The sequence below is a fragment of the Heloderma suspectum genome, chromosome 1, assembly GCF_057233095.1.
Source record: "Heloderma suspectum isolate Gila_16-S chromosome 1, 16-S_ref, whole genome shotgun sequence".
NCBI classification, from domain to species: Eukaryota; Metazoa; Chordata; class Lepidosauria; order Squamata; family Helodermatidae; genus Heloderma; species Heloderma suspectum.
This window is the reverse complement of record NC_139458.1, coordinates 172,126,067-172,148,608: the sequence shown is the minus strand read 5'-3', so window position 1 is coordinate 172,148,608 and position 22,542 is coordinate 172,126,067. Positions and strand designations below refer to the sequence as shown.

At 42.0% G+C, this 22,542-nt stretch overlaps 1 protein-coding gene across 10 annotated transcripts in view; it reads right to left on the bottom strand.

Moving 5' to 3' along the window:
* MBD5 (methyl-CpG binding domain protein 5) overlaps nucleotides 1–22,542 on the bottom strand; it is a 170,640-nt gene that overhangs the window by 68,815 nt on the left and 79,283 nt on the right. For 8 of the 10 annotated variants that reach the window (XM_084810204.1, XM_084810251.1, XM_084810214.1 and 5 more), the window contains one exon: nucleotides 19,728–19,849. The exons of 1 other annotated variant lie outside the window; for it this stretch is intronic. The gene's annotated coding sequence lies outside the window, so the exon portion shown is untranslated. Of the gene's footprint in view, nucleotides 1–1,645; nucleotides 1,808–19,727; nucleotides 19,850–22,542 lie in introns of all 10 variants that reach the window. One more of the 10 variants, XM_084810243.1, reaches the window with a different exon arrangement.

Here is a 22,542-nt window from a genome sequence, read left to right as displayed (position 1 = left end):
TTCCATGTCCAGTTCTTACTGTTGCTTCTTGACCCTCATACAGGTTTCTCAGGAGACAGGTAAGGTGGTCTGGTACTCCCATCACTTTAAGAATTTGCCACAGTTTGTTGTGATCCACACAATTAAAGGCTTTAGCGTAGTCAATGAAGCAGAAATAGACGTTTTTCTGGAATTCTCTTGCTTTCTCCATGATCCAGCAAATGTTGGCGATTTGATCTCTAGTTCCTCTGCCTCTTCGAAACCCAGCTTGTACTTCCGGTAGTTCTTGGTTTACATACTGCTGAAGCCTAGCTTGTAAGATTTTGAGCCTCTTGAGTCGCCTCTTGTGCTGTTGGAAAAGAGTGTTTGCAATGATCAGCGTGTTCTCTTGGCAAAACTCTATTAGGGCCTCTCTCCTAGCTGTTCCTTATTACAATCTCTGTCTCTCCTATGTCTGGTCCCTCATCAGGCTGAGTTCCATTGAGCACTCTGAGTCCAGGTGGGATCTTCCATTGTAAAAGCAGATAACTCAAGACTAGATGCTTTAGATTTGTGTGGGAGTCTCCTGAGAAATGACTCACTATCAATCTCCCCAGCACAAGGGGTCCAAAAAGCGTACTCTATTCTCAGTCCCAACCTGTGCATTCACTTGGAGTTGGTGCTGTTCCAAGACATTGTGCGTGTGCATGCGTGTGTGTGTGCCTGGTGCTTGGCAGACACCACACACAGTTTCAGGTTGTACCAAGTTTCACTAAGAGGCATCCACAGTGGCAGCCACTCCATTTTCAATCTCAGTCCTTGATGAAATGTGCAACTCTCTACCATGCTGTGATGAACATCATCTAGAATCCACCCAGAGCACTGTTTTATACAAAAAAGAAGTGGCTGTCTGGGATAGGCAGAAAATTGAGAGAGAAAACAAAGGCAACACACTGTCTTGCGTGATTCAGGAACAACACACACACATATTAAAGAAACACACACACAAGGAAAACTCTAGTGTTCGTACAAGAACTTTACTAAACTCAGTCTAGCATGCACGAAAGAAGGAAGGCATGTCAGGATGTCAGTAACTCCAGCTGCAGAGATTTGGTTCATACTTTGATGGACACTTGTCAATATGTAGAAAACTGTTACCTGAGGAAACTGGCATCTAAAGTTCAAAAAGGCCTCGCCAAAACACTGTAGTTGAAAACAAGCATTACCACTACTCAGGTTTGCCTGCTTGCATGAAGAGTTGATATGGGAAGGGGGACATGGATGCACATATAAGCCACGCCCCGACCTTGCATGCCTGGCTTCCATTTGGGTTGAATGCACTTACAGAGCTCTTCTGACTGGTCTCCTATGTTCTTATGTTGTCACTATTGCTGATCAGAATTCTAAGGCCAGAACACATATGTGTACAACAGGGACAGGGGTATGTGAGTTAATGAATTAAGTATGTGCTGGGATGTGTGCATGATTGAGCTAGATTACTGTAATGCACTCTATGTAGGGTTGCCCTTGCACCTGGTTTGGAAGCTACAGCTAGTGCAGAATACAGCAGCTGGGGCGCTCAGTGGGACACCCAGCCATGTTCACATTACACCTGTATTAAAAGAACTGCATTGGCTATCTATTAGCTACCAAGTCATGTTCAAGGTTATATTGTTGACATACACACCTTAACAACGTGGGGCCAGGATACCTAACAGACTGCCTTCCCCGATATATACTCCAGGTGACCTTTAAGATCTTCAGAGGAGGCCTTGCTGGTCTTTCAATGCCCAACAGATGTCACCACAAAATATTCTGAAGGTAGGCTTTCTTGGTGGCAGTGCCTCCCCTGAGCAGTTCAAGAAAAAAAATCTTATGTTTTAAATGCTTCCTGAAAATGCACTTGTTCACCTAGGCTTTCTCTGGCTTATAATTAATTGTAATTAATCATATTCTGTTCTATTTTACTGTTCCTTGCATTGCTTTTTACTACTTGTGTATTTTAATAGTGTATTTTAGATGTGATTTTTAATACTTATATGTAAACTGCTTAGAGATTTTATAATATTAAGTCTTATATAAGTATTTGTCTTATAGGATCATCACGTTTCACATATTTCAAACTCTGATTTACATATGTGTATATCCTCTCAAAAAAGTCCATATGCATGGCGGGGTCGCTGTTTAGCATGGTGACCATGAGTATCTTTCTAGAAACTTAATGTGCGTTTCTGACAGGACTACAACTTGAGAATCTTAAGCATGTTGATTTCAAAGATAGCATATCCATTAACCATGAAATCCAGCTTTACTAAGATAAAATATATAAAAAAGCCAGATATGTTCAAGAGCCAGTTCATCATACCGTTATTACACTAGGAAATGGTGGATCTATGCAGACAAGCTGGGGGGGGGGGCAGCTGGACGGTTGGATGAAAGTGCATCTTCATACAGTGCATGGTTAAACTATGGAATTCACTATCACAAGCTGTAGTGATGGCCATCAATTTGGATGGCTTTAAAAGGGGGCTGGACAAATTCCTGGAGGATAAGGCTATCACTAGCTACTAGTCCTGATGGCTATATGCTACCTCCAGTACCAGAGGCAGTATGCTTATGTACAGTTGCTGGGGGACATATATGGGAGGGATGCTGTTCAACCCATGTCCTGCTTGTGGGTTTCCTGCGGGCAGCTGGTTGGGCACTGTGTGAACAGAATGCTGGACTAGACAGACCTTGGTCTGATCCAGCACGACTCTTCTTATGTTCGTATACAGATGGGTCAGTTCTTAGTTGTCTTCATTTAGATATACCAGACAAAAGTAATGTTGAACATCACTAAGAAAGAGGAAAAGTCTGCTAGAGTCAGCAGGCACTGGAGTCACTAGGGGCAGGTTTGGCATTGACTGTCATTCTTTAGATACAACATTGCACTGGGGGCAAAAACACTGTAGTCAGGGCATTGTACTAGGGGATATCTATAGCGATACACACAGTGTCATTTTCAGGAGTTCCTGACACATGCAGTCTATCTATTTATATGTATCCTGCTTTTCATGATGGGTGTTTCACTAGCATTGAACAGTATTGACTAGAAATAAAGTTTAACCATCTTCCTATTATCTGTGACTTGTCAAATATTATAAACAGCAAGAGTAATTTGCATAACTGTCTATGGAGATTTCACAAAAAAATTTTTTAGCTAGCACTGTAAGTAGGCAGAAAGTGCTTGCTTCAGCTAAGAATGTCATTTTCAGACCAAGTCTACTTTCTGTCAAGCCTTTTAACCTTCAGAAGTGTTTGAAGTTGGACTGCAGACAGTGTTTGGGTTTTAATAATGTAAAAATAGGAGCATGTGCCTACTTTTAAGCATAAGTCACTTAGCATTAAAATTTCAATTTTTTTCTCCCACCTCCAGGAATAAAACCTGTGTAGAACACATGAAGACCCACAAGACAAACATACTGAATAGTGCTAGCAATCATAGTTGTTGTTTTTTAAATAGTCATAGAACTAGGGATGGCGGAGAATTCCGCCACGGATTTCAGTGAGGCCAAATGCACTGGCATTTGGCCCCCCGAATTCCATGGCGGAATGGCCTGCCCCCCCCGCCCATCCCCCCGGGATGAGACTTACTTGGGGCAGATGTTCTGGATGGCGGTGGCTCCAGCGGTGGCTTTGGTGGCTGGTCTTCCAACTGGCTGCCGCCGCCATTTGCAGTCTAGTCTTTTTTTTTTTTTTTTACATAGATGTGATAGGTTACGTAAAGACTTACGTAGCCTATCACATCTGGGTTAAAAAAAACGCATACGCAAATGGCGGTGGCTACAGCGGCCATTTGCGTTCCTTATTTTTCGCCGACTTAGTCTACGTAAATATTTACGTAGGCTATTACGGCGAAAATAAAGGGGAAAGCAAATAGCGTAGTGGGCGCTATTTGCGTTCCTTTTTGATTCGCTGTTTTAGCCTATGTAAATATTTACGTAAGCTAAAATGGCAAATCAAAAAGGAACGCAAATAGCGCCCACTACGCTATTTGCTTTCCCCTTTATTTTCGCCGTAATAGTCTACGTAAATATTTACGTAGACTAAGTCGGCGAAAAATAAGGAACGCAAATGGCGGCCGCTGTAGACGTCGCCATTTGCGTACGTGGTTTTTTTTTTAAATCCAGATGTGATATGCTACATAAGTCTTTACGTAACCTATCACGGTTGAATACAGGGACGCAAATGGCGGCGGCTACGGCCGCCGCCATTTGCATCCCTGCTACCCAGCGGCCGGATGTCCTGCTGTTGGCAGAGCCGGCTGGCGGCTCCACGGAATCCCTGCGGAGCGGAGCCGGCCGGGCAGGACTCCGGGGGGAGGGATGTCGCGCCTCCCCCCCTGTTGGGGATTCCGGGGGGAGGAACGGAGCGCCTCTCCCCCCCGCGAAGCAGATCCGCGAAACGGTAAGTAACTTTCGTACATCCCTACATAGAACATTTTAAATGCGTTCTATTCAAGAATGACAGTGGGTACATTTGCATGACATGCTAGCCCACGATGGGTGGCTAGCCACACACTTTGGGTTGTACCACCCATAGTGCGTAGCTTGTTTCCCCGCTTTCTCCTCAGTCCTCCAGCTGGCTCTGCCCAGCATCCCAGGAGACTTGGTGGCCAAACCTGTGTTGTCTGCTGCCAAGCCATTGTTCCCACTCTGACTGCAATCCTGATCACAGTTGGAACCTTTTTATTTTATTTGCACAAAACGGGTCTGGGAATTATTATTTTTTTCATTTTCCAGCTCCGTTTTATGTACAAAGTGGCCCCTTTATTGATTTTTTAAATTCAGTTATTCAGAATATAGGGGCTTGCCTTGGTTGCTCCCTTGTATGTCAAACATACAAGGTAACAGTCAGGGCTACACTGTAGCAAGGCTGTCAAAACAGCCTTGCACTGCTGACAGGTGGGGAAACAGGGTATGTTGCAGGGTTTTCTCTCCTATTTGGCTGGCTGGCTCCAGATAGTGATGCTTGGGGAATATTGCTGGGCCCTGTGGATTCTCCAGCATGGGGTTCTTCAGGGGTTGTCCCCCTTTTGTTCCCAATGCTATTTAACATGTACATGAAACCAATGAGTGGGGTCATTTGGAGTTTTGGATTTCATTGTCATCAGTATGCTGATGACATGCAACTCTACTTCTCCTTTCCATCCTTATCAGGTGAAGCTGTGGATGTGCTAAATCAGTGCCTGGCTGCAACAATGGACTGGATGATGGCTAATAAACTGAAGCCAGACAAGACTGAGATGCTGTTGGTGGGTGGTTCTTCTGACCGGATGGTGGGTGTTCAACCTGTTCTGGATGGGGTTGCACTTCCCTTGAAGGAGCAGGTTCATAGCTTGGGGGTTCTCCGGAGCCATCTCTATCACTTCAAACTCAGGTGCCTTCAGTGGCTTCGAGTGCCTTCTACCAGCTTTGGCTGGTGGTCCAGCTGTGGCCTTATCTGGACAGGGATACCTGGTTTCAGTAATCTATGCTCTGGTAATCTCCAAATTAGATTACTGCAATGCACTCTATGTGGGATTGTCCTTGAAGACTGTTCAGAAGCTGCAGTTTATGTAAAATGAGACAGTCAGATTAATAACTGGGACCAGAAGTTCTGAGCACATAAGACCAATCTAGCCCGTTTGCACTGGCTGCCTATATGCTTCTGAGCCTGATTCAAGGTGCTGGTTTTAACCTACAAAGCCTTACATTGCTCAGGACCACAATACCTGATGGAATGCCTCTCCCAACATGAACCAACCCAGACACTATGTTCAACATCAGGGGCCCTCCTCCAAGTACCTCCTCTGAGGGAGGCTCGGAAGTTGACAACAAGGGAGAGGGCCTTCTCAGCTGTGGTCCCCTGACTTTGGAATGAGTTCCCCACCGAGGCCCACCTGGTGCCAACACTGTCATCTTTTTGGTGCCAAGTTAAGACTGCCTTTATGCCCAGCCATGGAGGGAGCAATCCTATGGCCGCTATACAGGGGCCCTGTGCTCCAAGGTCAATTCCCAGAAAACTGACCTCCCCTCACTTCCGTGCTACCTTGGAGGCAGCGCAGAGAAGCACCGTCCTCCGCACTGACAAGAGGAGTGCAGAGTGGCTGAAAAGGGGCATGGCTGGGGCCGCAATTGGCTGTCTAGCAGAAAAAGCAGGGCAGGAGAGGCGCGGAGGGAATGATCCCCCTGTGCTTCTCCTGCCTTGCTTTGGATAGGCAGTCGCCTCCGAGTTCGGAGGCAACCGCCTATCTAGATAGGATTACGCCCTTAATGGTATATGACCAGAACAAGTCTGTTGACAGTCTTGAATAGCTCTGTTATTGAAACTGTGAACTGAAATTATTTCTATGTAATTGTTTAAGTTTTTTATCTTAAAACAAATTTAGACCACGTTTTATTATAATATTGTATTATAATGTTCTCCAGCAAAGGAGATCGTTACCTTGTCGTGGTGCTGGAGCTTGAGCACCTCAATGATGTCATGAGCTAAACCATGAAGGGACACCCAAGATGGGAAGGTCATGGCAGACAGGTCGGACTAAATACGATCCCTGGGGAAGGAAACGGCTACCCACCCCAGTATTCTTGCCATGAAAACTAAATGGATCAGTACAACCAGAGATATGTCGGTATACCATCGGAAGATGGGACTCCCAGGTCGGAAGATGGTCAAAATGCTACTGGGGAGGAACAGAGGATAAGTTCAACTAGCCCCAGATGTGATGACGCAGCTAGCTCAAAGACGAAAGGACGGCTAGCAGCCGATGGTGCTGGTGGTGAACGACGAATCCGATGTTCTAAAGATCAACAAACCATAGGAACCTGGAATGTAAGATCTATGAGCCAGGGCAAATTGGATGTGGTTATTGGGGAGATGTCAAGATTAAATATAGACATTTTGGGTGTCAGTGAGCTGAAATGGACTGGAATGGGCCACTTCACATCAAATGACCACCAGATCTACTACTGTGGACAAGAGGACCACAGAAGAAATGGAGTAGCCTTCATAATTAATAATAAAGTGGCTAAAGCAGTGCTCGGATACAATCCAAAAAAATGACAGAATGATCTCAATTCGAATTCAGGGTAAGCCATTTAACATCACAGTGATCCAAATATACGCCCCAACCACAGATGCTGAAGAAGCAGAAGTAGATCAGTTCTATGAGGATCTGCAGCACCTACTGGATAGTACACCAAAAAAAGATGTTATTTTCATTACAGGAGACTGGAATGCTAAGGTGGGTAGTCATATGACACCTGGAATTACTGGCAAGCATGGTCTGGGAGAACAAAATGAAGCGGGACATAGGCTGATAGAATTTTGCCAAGACAACTCACTGTGCATAACAAACACTCTCTTCCAACAACCTAAGAGACGACTTTATACATGTTCTTCACCAGACGGTCGACACCGAAATCAGATTGACTACATCCTTTGTAGCCAAAGGTGGCGGACATCTATGCAGTTGGTAAAAACAAGACCTGGAGCTGATTGTAGTTCAGATCATGAACTTCTTATTGCACAATTTAGAATCAGACTAAAGAGAATAGGGAAGACCCACAGATCAGTTAGATATGAGCTCACGAATATTCCTAATGAATATGAAGTGGAGGTGAAGAATAGATTTAAGGGACTAGATTTAGTAGATAGGGTCCCGGAAGAACTATGGACAGAAGTTCGCAACATTGTTCAGGAGGGGGCAACAAAAAACGTCCCAAAGAAAAAGAAAACCAAGAAGGCAAGATGGCTGTCTGCTGAGACACTGGAAGCAGCCCAAGAAAGAAGGAAAGCAAAAGGCAACAGTGATAGGGGGAGAGATGCCCAATTAAATGCAAAATTCCAGAGATTAGCCAGAAGAGATAAGGAATTATTTTTAAACAAGCAATGCACGGAAGTGGAAGAAGATAATAGAATAGGAAGGACAAGAGACCTCTTCCAGAAAATTAGAAACGTCAGAGGTAAATTCCAGGCAAAAATGGGTATGATCAAAAACAAAGATGGCAAGGACCTAACAGAAGCAGAAGAGATCAAGGAAAGGTGGCAAGAATATATGGAAGATCTGTAAGGAAGGATAATAATATCGGGGATAGATTTGATGGTGTGGTCAGTGAGCTAGAGCCAGACGTCCTGAAGAGTGAGGTTGAATGGGCCTTAAGAAGCATTGCTAATAACAAGGCAGCAGGAGATGACGGTATCCCAGCTGAACTGTTTAAAATCTTGCAAGATGATGCATGCCATATGCCAGCAAATTTGGAAAACGCAAGAATGGCCAACAGATTGGAAAAAATCAACTTATATCCCCATACCAAAAAAGGGAAGCACCAAAGAATGTTCAAACTATCGAACGGTGGCACTTATTTCACATGCCAGTAAGGTAATGCTCAAGATCTTGCAAGGTAGACTCCAGCAATTCATGGAACGAGAATTGCCAGATGTACAAGCTGGGTTTAGAAAAGGCAGAGGAACTAGAGACCAAATGGCCAATATCCGCTGGATAATGGAGAAAGCCAGGGAATTTCAGAAAAACATCTATTTCTGTTTTATTGACTATTGTAAAGCCTTTGACTATGTGGATCATAACAAATTGTGGCAAGTTCTTGGTGGCATGGGGATACCAAGTCATCTTGTCTGCCTCCTGAGGAATCTGTATAACGACCAAGTAGCAACGGTAAGAACAGACCATGGAACAACGGACTGGTTTAAGATTGGGAAAGGAGTACGGCAGGGTTGTATACTCTCACCCTACCTATTCAACCTGTATGCAGAACACATCATGCGACTTCCTGGGCTTGGTGAAACCAAGGCTGGAGTTAAAATCGCTGGAAGAAACATTAACAATCTCCGATATGCAGATGATACCACTTTGATGGCTGAAAGCGAGGAGGAGCTGAGGAACCTCATGACGAAGGTGAAAGAAGAAAGTGCAATAGCTGGGTTGCAGTTAAACCTCAAAAAAACCAAGATTAGGGCAACCAGCTTGATTGATAACTGGCAAATAGAGGGAGAAAACGTGGAGGCAGTGACAGACTTTGTCTTTCTAGGCGCAAAGATTACTGCAGACGCTGACTGCAGCCAGGAAATCAGAAGACGTTTACTTCTTGGGAAGACAGCAATGACAAATCTTGATAAAATGGTGAAGAGCAGAGACATCACACTGACAACAAAGGTCCACATAGTTCAAGCAATGGTATTCCCCGTAGTAACCTATGGCTGTGAGAGCTGGACCATAAGGAAGGCTGAGCGAAGGAAGATAGATGCTTTTGAACTGTGGTGCTGGAGGAAAATTCTGAGAGTGCTTTGGACTGCAAGAAGATCAAACCAGTCCATACTCCAGGAAATAAAGCCAGACTGCTCACTTGAGGGAATTATATTAAAGCCAAAATTGAAGTACTTTGGCCACATAATGAGAAGACAGGATACCCTGGAGAAGATGCTGATGCTAGGGAAAGTGGAAGGCAAAAGGAAGAGGGGCCGACCAAGGGCAAGATGGATGGATGATATTCTGGAGGGGACGGACTCAACCTTGGGGGAGCTGGGGGTGGCGACAGCCAACAGGAAGCTCTGGCATGGGCTGGTCCATGAGGTCACGAAGAGTCAGAAGCGACTGACCGAATAAACAACAACAAACAATTATAATGTTTATAATGTTGTAGTTTTTGTTGTGAACAAAAACTGGGTGGTTCTCAATTAATTGTTGCGAACCACCCAGACAGCTTTGGCTAGGAATCCCCACTTGCCTGAGTTCCAAGCAACTATTTTTAAGGGTGACTTAGATGTCACCCTATTTTTCTCTTCAGGTCGCTATAACTGCTTCTATTTTGACAACTGTCAAAGTAGAAACAGTTACTCCCTTTGGGGTAGAAAAATGGAGTGGCATGCACTTTTATATGAAAGTGGGGTGCTGCAGACTTGGGGAGGGATACAGTAGAAGGAGGGAATCCCCAAGGTTAGGGGTGGCACTTTAAATCCTTGGGGTCGCTTGGCTAACTGGATGATCTCGAGCACTCTGACAGGTGGGGAAAGTACACAAGATCACCGAGCTAGCTGAGTGCCCCCCCAGATTTAAAGTCTTGTCCCAACCCATGGGGGTGCCCCCCTTTTAGTCCATGCCACCCCAAGTTGTCAGGACCCTGTTTTTATATAAAAGGGCATTCTGCCTCTTTTTTGCTGGTTTTCTATTAGCCATGCAGGAGTTTAATAGCTGTCAAAGCTTGCTGTGGCTAGTGGAAATGGGGTGGGGTGGGGTGGGGAGAACGACCGGATCTGCTTGAAGAAGACTCTTTTTGTCATAGGGTTTCTGCCACTCTTGCTGAGCAGCTTGCTGTCTGATGCCCTTCACCCATGATGGGTTGGCATGTCCGGGTTCAGATGACACGTCAAGCCATCGCGGGTAAAACAACTCCTAGAACAGATCATAGGTTATCAGGGTGGGATATTTGGGAAAAACAACCCAATCTGATAAAACCGGTCCGGGTTCACATGACACGTAACCCACCATGCACTGTTCAAGCAAACGACCCATCATGGGTTACTGTGTCATACGAATGCACTCAATTATACACTTACATACAGTGGCAACTGGTGCTCATTGGACTGGTGGGGTGGAGGGCAATGCAGTTAACTGCAGGACAAGTCATCTGTAGGTGGATCCAATGGTAGATGGAATCAGGAGTCACAACAGGCAGAGTAATTTCAAGAGGCAAGTAACTTCAAAATCATGAGTGCAAAGCAGAGGGTTAATGGGGCTGGGAGTGGTCACAAAAACATTCCTCTGAACCCATGTTTTCCTGCTTCAGCAGCCTATTACACAGAAAAAAGCAAACTTCTATGCAAAAACATTGCAGAAAGGGCAATTAAAAAGGAAAAAAGCCCTCTTAAAAAAACATTTAAAAATTAATGATGAATCCTAGGGAGGTGGGTGGATAGTACAACATTGACAAAAATGGGAAAAAATATTGTCACATACACACACACACAAAGTCACAAAGCAAAGGAATATATCTGCTGTGCTGGCTCCTGTTTACCTCCAGCCCTCTTGACTTAATGTGCTGTTCTATGGCTGTACTGTACAAGGGGACTTTTTTTAAAAAAAAACCAAGCAGGAGTATGGTTGGGGGCATCCTACAGAGCTGCCCCACTTGACAGAAATCAGTGCCATGAGTATATCTGTCAGCCAATCACAGTGAAACTCAGGAGAAGTGGTCATCCCAGACACCCTGCCTAAGCTTTGGGATAGGATTTTTTTAAAGTTTTTTTTTGTCCAGGACCCAAGCTGTGCATGCATGTAGGAGGCATGTCAGGGAGGAGGAGGAAGAGGGAAGCACATACACAACAAAACTAGCAGAAAAGAGCTATAGCTGGCTGCAGACAAGAAAATTAGGGTAGTCTGAGGGAACGGGTTCTGGCTGGGGGGCTTTCTAGCAGGTAGGAACAGATGGGAGATCACCTCCCTGACATTTTTACAGACACTGGGGTGGGATGGGGGTCCATTTTAAGCAAGTGCTGAGGAATATAGTGGAGGAAAGAAAGACAACTTATTAAATACTTTAACGTATCTAATATAATGCAGTATAATTGGGTAGTATGCATTTTGGCACAGAAAATTATGAAGGCTTTCCATTGGAGCTATTCTTTCTTACCAGTACTATTGTCAATACATACATGACTGTAGTACATTATATTGTTCACAAACACCAAGTAAGCGTGGCTACATTTTATTTTCCACAGATCATTCAAGAAAGATAGCCCAGAAAATGGATTCTAGTATTTGTTTAGGGCAGGGGTGGGCAACGTGTGGCTCTCCAGATATTTTGGCCTACAACTTCCATCATCCCTCACCATTGGCTATGTTGGCTAGGGCTGATGGGAGTTGTAGACCAAAACATCTGGTGGGCCACAAGCTGCCCACCCCTGGTTTAGGGCCAAATTACTGGTTCTACCTTCTGATAGCAGCCCCACACACCCAGCCTTGTGCCACGTTGTTGGCAACAACCAATGACTTGCTGGTTTCTGACCCATTATTTTTGAAATGCTCTTTTATTAATTACACTGGAAACAAGGTCTCAGGAGAGGTAAGCATGGTGTTAGGCAAGGGTAAGGGATTATTATCCTCGAGACACTTATTTTTTTTTACAACTTGGTTTCCTTAGAATCACTGAGGGTTTCTTGCTTCCCAAAATGAACTGCTTGTTCTGTTCTAGGGGTTCAAATAATATTAAATGGTAGCTATGTGCTCAGTACATAGCTCCTGTCTTTATTGTCTGGGAAAGATTTATAGAATTAAGCTACCATCCGTGAACACTCACTTCCAAACACAGAAAAGAAAATATTCTCCATCTGACTGGTGTTTATTTAGAGCTGCAAAAGACTATTTTGTCTCTGTGTTTGTGCGCATGCGCTTGCATGCACACATAGTAAGACAGAATGCCTAATGCAAAGTTCTGCAACCATGGGAGCAGGAATTTACTTGTTTGGCATCTAAAAAGTAAAAACCTCATGGTTTGAGCAGTCACTGGGTTAAATACTCCTCTTGTTAATTTAAGTTAGTTAAATTTACTCAGCAGAAAATAAATGAAAATGTACAGATCAACTATTCAGGACATGTTTTGATTACAAATATATGATAAATTCATCTGCAATTTAAAAAGCAACAGCAAGGAAACCAAATACTGCTAATGTATGTGCTAGATATATAAGAGTTTACTTGAAGATATATGCTGCTTTTTTATGACATAGCTCTTCAGAGAATACATCTATAGTAAATTCAGTGGCCAAAGGTGGGTACAATCATGTGAAAGTTAGCTGTGATTAAGGCTGCAATTCTAAATACATGTATTAGGTAATAAAATACAAGTAAGCTTGCAGAGGGTCAGGTTGCCCATCTCAATGAAATCAGTGGAATGCAAGCGGTCCCTGTATCTCTAGAAAAATAAATTGCAAGTTTCAAAACTGTCCAGAAATATCATCCTTTTATCTGGAAACTTCCTTATTCTGGTGCATGGTGATTCTCTGTACTTACTCAGAGGTGAAGGAAATGCACTCTGCATATGCTCAGAAGTACTGGATCACTTTTCTTGTGTTCCAGGGTTGAACCTGGCATTAAACACAGAGTCCTAACACAAATGAAACACTGAAAACAAGCATTTGCCTGTGATGTTTCCTCTCACTGATTTCAAAGGGACTTACTTGCAACTAACTTTTGTTGTATTTTGTTTAATACAGATACTTTGTTGTATTTTTACAAAGTAAACTAAGGAGAGATCCATGCATTACCAAGAGGTATGAGTGCCACTTCCCCTACTGGAGCTGCATGGGAAGAAGACGTAAGAAAGCTGTTTCCATAGTGCTGTATCAACCAACCATATATGAACATAAAATGACATGGATCCATTAAGCTATATATTTTAAGAGTGCCTTACCCATAAGGCAGGACATAGGGATCAAGTAAATACTGATTAAATTGATTTTGGTCATGACAGTTTTTCTACACATTGTTTTCTTCACAGGCCATTAAACTAAACACATGGACTCTCCCCTCCCTACAATATCCTACCTAGTATAAAAATAGAAAACAAAGAAAGTCATTTTTACTTACATGCTTAAAAAAATCACCAGAAAACTGGATACACAGTCACTGAATCTGATCAGCTACTGTAACACCAACATCTATTTTACAATCCTCATAAACATTTCTCAGTTTTGAAATATGCAATATAAAAACCAATTTTAAAAAATTGCAGTCATGCAGGAAGAACACAAAAAATTAAACAGCATAAAATTAAATTAAATAGTCTTGCTTTGCACAAAGAGCACTAATAGTGCAGAGAAATAATAAGTAATTCAGATTGAGCCTCTGTGCAAGAATGTGTCAAAAATATAGTGGGATAGCAAATTAAACCTGTAAATTATGCTTTTGTGCTAAAGTACTAAGTCATGTGACCAAGCTATTTTTAGAGACATAGAATGTTTTCCCGAAGTGCTGTTCTTAAAGTTGTTTACAGAAACATTCAGGAAATAATCAACAATTTCATGAAAAGTCTGCTATGAAAGAGTACTCTTAGCATAATTGGTACTGTATTAACACAAAATTAACTATTTAGAACCTTACTGAAGCTCTGTACTGTTGCATGTGAGTTCATGCTGTCTAGAAGCCCAAATCATAAACATGAATACCAGAAGATTTCATTGTGACTTCCTTCACATTAAGTATGCTAAAGGCTACAGTCACACATGGTGCTCCTTCTCCCTCAGTCCCGCTCTTCCCTTTTCCCATGCAAATTCTCCCTCCCTCCCTTTGATTTTATGAATCAGCCATTGTATATAATCATGCTTAAACCAGTATCAGCACTGCAGCATGGTTAGATTTAACTAACCATGATAAGCATTAATATAACACTGTACCATGGTCAGTTTTGAAAAGCAAAGGGAGAGAGCAATTCTGGCAGGAGAGGTAGTGAGGACTGAGGAGGAAGAAGCACATGAGCCCACAGCATGCTCCCAACGTTGTGGTGGTTTGGTATTTACCAGTTGGCATTTACCAGTTGGATGGTGTATAAATCAAATAAATAAATAAATAAAGTCCAATACATGGTTAGAAGAACAAGAATGTTATATCTACACTGAGCAATAGCAGCAGAAAACTTGGCTTTCAATTAATAGATACAATAGATATTGCAGTAGTGTATATTTAATGTCATTTCCCAGCTGATATGAAGACAGCATTAAACAATTCACTTCTCCACTCAAGCCTCAAGGTGAGGATGCGGGTGTATATGAGCCCTTGCCGTGTTCTTGATCTTTCCTATTCCATTCCATCACCCCACTTCCTGTTCAGTTTCCTGGAGTAACTCTATTTCCCTTGGAATATCTGTACTCATTGTGAGATGACAATGCAAGTGCGTGTTCCTGCTGTCCCCTGCCACACCCCTACAGAAGCTTTCAGAGAAATCTAGAATTGTTATTGGAAGATGGACTGTTGGCAAGGGATGGGCTGCACCTCGCAAAGGCTGGGAAGAATGTGTTTGGCCATAGCATGAAGAACTTTATCAGAAGGGCTTTAAACTGAGTCCTACGGAGAAGGGAGACGTAAAGTTGGGGGTAACAATGGACGAAGGATCATGCACTGCAACGGAGAGAACAGCTCTAATAGTGCCCAATAATAGTCTTCAAAAACATGTAGGAAGAAAGCCAGACTATGAAGCACATGGTCTTCGATGTCTATATACTAATGCCCAGAGTATGAGAAACAAACGGAACGAACTTGAACTCTTAATACAGGAGGGAAATTATTACTTGATAGGTGTAACTGAGACTTGGTGGGATGACTTTCATGATTGGAATACAGCAACTGAAGGCTATAACTTGTTCAAAAAGAACAGGAGGAACAGAAAGGGAGGTGGGGTTGCACTATATGTGAAAAATACGTATCTCTGTGCAGAAATACAGGAGGATGAGCTTGATAGCCCCATCGAGACCATCTGGGTTAAAATAAATGGAGCAAAGAATAAAAGGAACCTGGTGGTCCGAGTCTACTACTGGCCACCCAATCAAGGAGAAGACGAGGATGAAACTTTTGAAAAGCAAATAGCCAATGTTTCAAGGAAGCATGATGTAGTAGTAATGGGGGACCTCAATTTCCCCAATATTTGTTGGGAGACAAATTCTGCAAAACATGGCCCCTCCAGGAAATTCCTGACTTGTGTGGCAGATAACTTCCTCCTACAGAAAGTATAGGAAGGAACTGGAGGATCGGCTATCCTTGACTTGATCCTAACCAACAGAGATGACTTAGTGGATAAAGTAGCAGTTACAGGAACTCTGGGGGAAAGCGACCATGTTGTACTTGAGTTCTTGGTTCTAAAGGAAGCAAAACCGAGTGTAGCCAAACGTGTACCTGGGATTTTAGGAAAGCCGATTTTAATAAACTCAGAACAATGATAAGTAAGGTCCCATAGCAAGCAACTCTAACGAAAAAAGGAGTGCGAGATGGGTGCGAGTTTTTAAAAAAGGAAATTCTCAAGGCACAATTACAAACAATTCCAACAAGAAAAAAAGGTGGAAGACAACAGAAGAAGCCAATGTGACCTCACAAAAAGCTTAGAGATGACCTGAAAACAAAAAAAGCACACATATAGGAAGTAGAAGGAAGGCCAAGCAACAAAGAAAGAGTACAGGCAGATAGCACAGAATTGCAGGGATGGCATCTAGAAGGCAAAAGCTGAGAAGGAGCTGAGGTTAGCGAGGGATGCTAAAAGCAACAAAAAGACTTTCTTCAGATACATGTATAGTAAAAGACAGAGAAAAGTAATGGTGGTTCAGCTATTAAATATGGATGGCAAAATGATAACAGATGACAAAGAAAAGGCAGAAGTGCTCAATTCCTACTTTGGCTCAGTCTTCTCCCAAAAGAGGGTCTATGAGCCCCCTGGCAAAGGCGAAGTACAGGCTGAAGGGGCAGGATTGCAGCCTGAGATTGATAGGCATACGGTCAAGGAACTCCTAACTACTTTGAATGAGTTCAAATCTCCAGGGCCAGCTGAACTGCATCCTAGAGTAATAAAGGAACTGGCAGAAGAACTCTCAGAACCAGTGTCTATTCTCTTTGAGAAATCATGGAGGACGGGGGAAGTGCCAGATGACTGGAGGAGGGCTAACGTTGTCCCTATCTTCAAAAAGGGTAAAAAGGAGGAACCTTCCACCCCTACTATTCTATGATATAAGCAACCTTCCCAAGAGCTTCCATCTGATCTGTACATGATGTCCTTACAATAACAAGAGCAGCCAATTCCAGCCCAGGTGATTACACCATTTTTAAGAGGAAAAGATGCTGTTTTAGTTCCTGTCCACAGCCAAGGCCATGTTTTCCTAGGCTTCAGAAAACTGCAGCAGAGATCTAGGAGAAATTCTAACAACTGCATTCTATTAAGCTGCAGGCTGGCAGACCTTCTGCTAGCATAAGGACCACACTTCTTTTTCAGATAGGAATAGCTACTAGCCAGGCACTGTTGAAGCAACAACACCGATTTGGCTTTGTACACCCCCTCAGAAGCCTCAAGAATCTTTTGGTTTGGCTGCATGTCTCTTAGAATTGTGTTGCATTACTTCTGTGACTCTAGTCTGGTGAGTCCATTCTAGAAGCGGATGGCCTTGACCTTTATATGGTCAAACCTCACCTACACTGCTTGTTCAGGGACTACTTATGCCCCACTTAGAGCGGGACTTAGAAATGGGAGCTTTGTGTCAGTTGTACTGAAATGTATGTGGAGAAGAAATGCTGAAATTATTAGATCTATGAACATAACTCATATTATGAAAATATTCTCCAACTGGTTGCTGCAATTACTCCCTATTTCCAAACAATACTGCCCTCATACATAAAGAGCTTCAAGTCAAGAGGATAATGTATAACGCTAACACATTTGGTGCATATTCATTACCAACTCTGTTCATTACTCAAAGTTAGATAAGAAAAAAACACCTTCCCATTTTCTGAGAAATTATTCCATCCTTAGTGTTTTTCAACTTACACAAAAGGACTTCTTGTGACAACCATTAAATCACTTTTAAAAATATCACATTACATATCACACTGCAGTATTTTTATGGAGTGATTAAATGCTGGGTTGATCAGGCACTGGGAAGGAGGATTTTTTTAAAAAAACAACTCTTCTCTAGCTACTGTCCTTTCCAGTCCTAAAAATGATGTAGCTGACAAGCAATAGATGCCCATGTCATTCATGATATGGTATCATCTGTGGCTCATCAAACTGACTTTAAATTGTCCTACATAAGGCAAGGGTATTTTCTATCCTCAAAATCCTTAACATCTACTAAGGCTCCAAGCAACAATACCTATCAAAGTGAACAAGGGTCTTCAGAATAAGGAAAAAAACACTTTGCATCCTTCATGCTATTAAAGACCCTTTACTACATGATTCTTTGGGGAAAGCAAGGTAACCTTAAAAAAATAACAAACAGGTAAGATGAAACATAACTTCAAAAAAAACCCCTGGGTTACTGGGATTGAGCCAGTGTACTAGTCCCATGACTCTACCATTCCTGCTTGGCTCCTCCTGCTAGTGGGAGTGGCTAAACAAGCAGTTAAAACAAGCAGAGTTTGTTCTTGGGTTACAACTCTGAATTTTCGGGGGAGAGGCAAGCAGAGTTCCGAGTTTGGATGTAACCCTAACTGAGCCAGGGATGGTCCCTGGTTTGTTTAGCACCTCCTGCTGGCAGAAGGACTCAAGCAGTAGCGATCAAGCTGCATGCACTAGCATGCTGGCTCACTCACAGTAATACAAGGTTTAAAAAAACCCTCATGGTTAAAAAAAAGTAGCAGCACTAATATCCTTATGCAAGACTGGGTCCTTTCAGACCACCTCAGGTATTTTTACATGTAAAAAACCTAGCAGTACAGCAGGGCTCTAATCCTCTGCGGACTTATGGGAGCAAGCTCCATTGAACACAGTGTTCAGTTCTCACTGTTCCACTGTGGAACTTACTTCTGAGGAAACATGCATAGGACTGCACTATAAGAAAGTTCACTTTATGTAGCAAATATCATGTTAATACGTCCAATTATTTTAGTTAAAATGGAATTCTGAAAATTGTAAGTAAACTCTCTTAGGGCACAATCCTACTGGGATTCCCATCAGCCTCCAAACTCCTGTCCCGAGGCAACGGGAATCCTATGCAGAATGGGAGCAGCATGGAGACAATCTTCGCCTCCATGCTGCCCCCACTCTGCATTTTCACTAGGTGGGTGTTTTCACCCATCTAGCTAGGGGTCTGAGGAGGGGGAGGGATGGAGGCTGGGGATAGCTCATATCCCTGCTTCCCCAGTCCTCTCTCCTCCCCATCCACAGAACTGCCCCCTTTCCTTTCCCTTCGAGGTCACCTTTGTGTCCTCAGAGAGACAGCGCTGCAAGGAGGGGATGTGGAGCTCAGACTCCTGGGTCCGAGACTGGAGCAACCAATGTCTCTGACCTTGGATCCAGGAATCCAAAAAATCCTATGGCCCCCCAGATTCTGTCTAGGGACCATAGGATTGCTCTCTTAACTGTGTGGTTTTGAACAATATTTAACTTGTGAAAACAAAGAGAATACATAACACATAATTTATCTGAAGTTAAGCCTTGAACATTGATAAGATTATTAGAATATATGGAATACATATTTTACTAATAGTTATGCAGACCAATGTGTACATTCTTGTATTTTGCAAACATAGTTTAATTTGGCATGCTTTATTTTTAACTCTTTTTAACAGTGCTATGGTCCATGGGGTCATGAAGAGTCGGACACGACTTAACGACTGAACAGCAAATTTTTAACTCAGTAATTAAGTTTTTGTAGAAGTTTAAATTACCGTCTTTTTTTTAGAAAGGTATCAGTCAGGTAGCAAGCGCTATGGTGTAGACAGAATGACGGACAGTAGATTGAGGCCATGAATGGGGGGCAGATAGTTATACAAGGTTGTCAGAGTTCCTCTTATTACCTGGAGCCCCTGAGCAACTCCTTAAGGATCTCTTGCCTCCTTAAGAGTCCCACCTTCCGTCTTTTAAACTTCCCCTTTATGATTAGCACTTCAGACACCTGGGTTTTAACCAATCATTTTAACCATTTACTGGTAAATCAACGCAAGAAAATTATAACTAAAGGTGTTTACAGAATAGAAATGAGTGATAAAAAGGCATTAAGAGAAAGTAAAGGTTGCAAAAATGCTAGTTCCACTACCTTACCTGCACTTAGACTTCTCCAGGCTGCTTCTTCCTGCTCTGTCTTCAGGCTCTCTCTCTCTCTCACTGGCTCTCTCTCCCTTTATATCTCCTCCTTCCCCAAAACTGAAAGTACTGTTTCAAACCTGGAGAAATGAAACATAACTCAGGAAAATGAAACTTAACCAGGGAAATGAAACTACTCTTTTCAGGGTTACCCCCTCCCACTCCCCCACCCCAAGTCTCTAGGCCTGACTTTTTTCTTTTCCTTGCGTCTGTAGGTCTCCAACCTTCACAAAGGTGCAGAAGCTCCAGCCTCTGAACACTTATGTCTGTCTGTTCCTAAAACATATACCTGCAACTACAGGCTAGTAAACATCCCTCATCATCAATAAAAGTTAGGATTCTCAAGAGAGAGAGAAATAGGGAGAAAAGAAGGACTGATTTGATGAAGGCATAACTCTACATAAAAGTGTCCAAATGAGCCTTATTGCTCCAATCCAGCAAAGAGATCCATAGGCGGAAACAACCTTCTGAGCATATAGTTGATGCAGATACAAATGTATGGCACATTCCCAACCATATTCCAATGCTCCTTTAGGACCTACTGAATTAGTTAGATGCATCTTTTAATACATACTGATACTTATCTTCACACAGATGCACTAGTTGTTAATAAACAGGTAGCTGCGTATAATTATAAAATGCATGTAAGATTATTAGGTAGCGTTTTATACCAAACAATTCTTTTCTTGGAATGTCTGAATATTTAAAATCTGAAAACTATCAGAAAATTCAGAAAATACTTATCAACTGCCAATCTCTAGAATGAGGCAATTTCAAGTTTTGTGTTAATATTAACTGTGAATATAAACTTTTACTTTTCTGCTCAGATTTCTGTTTGACAATGGTTTGACAATTTCAGGAAATGCTATTTGAATGTACTCTTATAGACCACTTGAGTCTCTAATACATAATTATGCAAGGTAAATGCTCTTTGTAAAAGTATAGCAATACACCATGTATTTAAATATGCAACAAGAAAGTAAATGGTCATAGCTCAAAACAAAGATGGAGTACTGTAACATTCTCACATTAACAGACTATAGTAACAGCATAGCATAGTAATGAATTTTATGATATGGATACAACACATTGCTGCTGAAATTTTAAAAATGATATTCTCTATACACAGTTTGAATAAAAGCAATGATTATGCATATTCTTGGAGACGTTCTTTTAGCTTTGCTACACTTAGCTGTGCTGCAGAATTAATTTACTAGTAACAGAAAAAAAACTGTATGTCTTGAAAGAAAAACATCAGCAATGCAGCAGACTCCCACCTAGGTTTTCAAAAACTAGGTCATATAGACAAAAATGAAAATATTAGGTAGAAATAGTTCCTAATAAATCTATTATGTAGCATAGCGTTTACTAAATCTTGACTTCTTTATGGAACACGGATTGTACAGTCAATAAGACAAAGTCAAATTGCACCTGACTATAAATTGACATTTAATACATGAAAATGGAAGTATACAACGAAAGATTTACTTTTGGAAAGCAAATAGTTCCCTAAAACATTATACTGGGCTTCATATTCACTACACATAGCATACTGTCAGCATTATATATCAGCTTGGATCCTAAGAATGTGGGCAGAATTCTGCTTGTACAACAGGGCTTCACAGATTCTTCCTTCCTACTGTGGCCTTTTGTACCCTCACAAAAGCCACTGCTGAGACTTGGAAAAATCCTTCAGAGTGGTATGCGATGTGGCAAAAGTGGGTGCAATGGATGTGAGGGAATTCCTGCTGCAGAAGCAGAAATGCCTTACAATGTGCAAGGAACAATTTGGATCCAAGCCACCTAACTTAGAGTCATGCTGTTTTATTCTGCATAGCCCAGTTTCCAGTCCACAGTGAGAAAAATGTCATTAGATACACTGGTCCATATATTTTGCTCCTCAAGCATCCTAGCTTTCAGGATTGGAATTTGTGTCCTACCTGTGGTTCTCAGGTTCTCAGAACTATGGCTCTTGAGCACTTTTTCAAATTTGAAGTGGGGCAATTCATACAACCAACTGAACCAGTAGTTATGAAATCATGTGTTTATCACTTCATAAGCTTGCCTCTAGTGTCTGCACTGTTCATGAAAGTTGATCAGCATATTAGCTGTAGTTATCAGTTGATAAACCTAGCTAACTGGCCTAATGCAAATGCAAACTCAGAAAGGTTTTCCATGGAGAAAGAACCCCCAAAGCAACTTCACCTGGCTCTAATTTATGAGAAATGCATTTCTGACGTATAGAACGCAGATGTGTGTGGGCTCATTCACATGTGTTTGTGCCCTGTAGGTGCAACATGACTCTCAGGCACAAACCAGCTAGTAATCTCTGGCAGAAGACACTTCCAGTCCTTCCTGCAGTAACTGCAAAATTGATATCTTGTTTGAAAGTATTAAAACCATGCTGGGTTCCTATAATTTAGTTTTTCTTTAACTTCAGTGCATAATGTTATATTATTTTTGTGAATTGCTTTCGGCTATTGCGCAGTATAGAAATAAATAAATAAATAAAATTATTTTGAGATAATAGATCTATACTGGGTTTTTTTTTTTCATATTCCAAAATGTGGTTTGCAATCTAAAATTTTTGATAACTCAGCTTAAAGGAGATATATTTGGGGCTTATTTGTCTTTTATATTTCTTCCATACCTTTAAGCAATTTGACATTTAAAAAATTCTCTCCTAGCTAATCCAAGTCTGCTATTTCTCCATAAAGTGGCATGTAAAGGAGTTTTAATTACACTTATCTTAATTGTCCACTAACATATACAT